Here is a 2,500-nt window from a genome sequence, read left to right as displayed (position 1 = left end):
CTGCTGGAGGGGAGTATATGGTCCGATTCTTGTTGGACGTTCAAGGTCGGCTTCTGAATAGCGATGCTCACCGCTTCCGTTATTAAGAGGCGACCGTAGTTGTCTTCTCTGTGCACGACCTGGGTGCCTTCTATGAGCTCTTGTAGAGATGGCTTCCTGTCGTGTACATCTGTGTAATGTTGATGGATGGCCCCTTGATTTCTATGAGCCAGCAGACGTCTCCGAAGGGTCGTTGTAGTGTGCCCGATGTAGTTTTGGCTGTGAGATTTACACATCTCCTCTGAACAAGTAAATTTGTAAACTACATTCGTGCGCATCTCCTTCGGTCCCCCCGGAGCGGTGCTGTTCTTCATTATTAATGCTGCTACAGGGTTGGGCTTACTATATATCCTGAGGCTTATTTTGTGGTAAGGGGCTTTTGGGGTTACGCCTCTGTTTATTATCCCGCGTAGCGTGCAGCAATCCTCCTTGTATGCAGACCCATAATGCACACGATGGTAAATAATCAAGTTCTCGTTTTTCGTCATTGTGTTGGGTTGGTAAAATTCGTCCATTTTCTTTTTTATTGCTGCTTCGATCATTTGATCTGCATAGCCGTTGTTTGTCAGCAGTTGGCGAATTCGATCGAGTTCGTTGTGTATGTCTCTCCATGATGAGCCGTGTGTGAAGGCTCTGTTGACATGCGCACTCATGACAGACTTTTTGTATGCATCCGGGCATTCCCCACGTGCGTTCAAGCAACGGCCAGCGTTCGTTGCTTTCGTATAAACGGCCGTCTTAAACTGTCCTTCTTGTTGTCTTACCAGGACATCAAGAAATGGCAAAGTCTTCTGCTGGCTGTGCTCTGTGGTGAAGTTGAGCACTGAGTTTCTTTTTAGAGCATCTGCTAGTTTTCTGGCATCGTCAGGTTCTTTTATTGTGACGAATATATCGTCGATGTACCGCCCGTAGATCCTAGGTTTTTGATGTTCTCTAAAGGTCCTTTCTTCGATGGTGGCCATGTACATATTTGCGAAAAGGACCCCTAGTGGGGATCCCATGGCGACTCCGTCTACTTGTCGAAATAATTCCCCCTGATGAGAGAGGAAAGGGGCCTCCGTAGTACTAGCCTTCAGCATATCTCGGAGGACATCTTCGGAAATGGGCAGCGGGTTCTTATCGGATCTGTATACACAATCAAGGATGATGTCGATCGTTTCTTCGACAGGAACATTCGTAAACAAACTCTCAACGTCGAGTGAGGCAATGTCATCTTCTGGTCCTTTTTCCTGTAGGAGATCAATAAACTCCACCGCTGATTTCAGTGAATATGCACCAGATATGTAAGGTACCAGCAAATCATTCAGGACCTTCGCTATCCTATAGGCTGGGGATGTCATCTGGGAGATGATGGGCCTTAGGGGGTTGCCAGCCTTATGCGTTTTCACTGTCCCGTAGCAGTAACCGGGCCCATAGTCTCCTTTTACCTTAGGGAATTTTACGACGTCCTGCTGATTGTTGGCCCTAGTCACAAGCCTTGACACTTTATTTCTGAGGTCCTCGGTGGGGTCCTTTGTTAAACGTTGGAATTTGGAAGTGTCCAGGAGGATCCTATCCATCTTATCAAAATAATCACTTTTCTTCATCACTACATAGACTGATGATTTGTCACCTTTCCGTATGATGATGTCTGGGTTGCTACGTAGTTCTTTAGCGGCTTCCCTCATCTCCTTGGTGATTAATGGGCTTCGGAAATGTCCTCTCTGCCGTCCTGCTTCTCCAACAAGTTCGTCAATGACAGTAGGTGTTAGTTCTAGCTTACCATCATCTCGGAGTTGTAAAAGTCGATCTATAAGGGCCTCCGTTTCTATTCTCTCGGCTTCGGTGTGTGGTTTCTTGGCATAGTGGCACTGCAGACCCAGGTTCAGGAGGGACCTTTGATGGGGGCTAAGGTCGATTCCAGGCAGGTTGACGAAGCCATCTTTGTGTTCCTCTCTTCTCACGGGGCCCCCATGAAGGATGAGTAGCTTCTTGTTGTGCCTCGTTGTCACCACCTGGCTGTATTTCCTCTCCTCTAACTCAAGGAGGTCACGTGCTTTTTGTTCGTTGTGTATGTCTCTCCATGATGAGCTGTGTGTGAAGGCTCTGTTGACATACGCACTCACGACAGACATATATATATACACACACATATATATATACATATGAATGACTGAAACTTCATAACATTCACGCTTAACTACAGACTTTTTCATAACATCTTATGATGCGATTTGCATACCCATACAAAAATTACGTTTTTTCATACGTTTGTTGATAAAGTAACCTACTTCTATAAGCGGTGCAGAAATGACATGCGCTGTACATAAATATCTTTACCGTGATATTCATAAGCTTTTAAGGGTAAAATCACTTTCATATGCATCTAGTCCAAGTATGATCTCTGCCGCAATGACACGTTCTTAAAAGCTGCATTACTTACAGACGGAACTGAATTAATGGTGAGCGGCTGTACGTCACT

Source organism: Macrobrachium nipponense, chromosome 17 (assembly GCF_015104395.2).
Source record: "Macrobrachium nipponense isolate FS-2020 chromosome 17, ASM1510439v2, whole genome shotgun sequence".
Classification (NCBI taxonomy): Eukaryota; Metazoa; Arthropoda; class Malacostraca; order Decapoda; family Palaemonidae; genus Macrobrachium; species Macrobrachium nipponense.
This window is presented reverse-complemented; position numbering follows the sequence as displayed.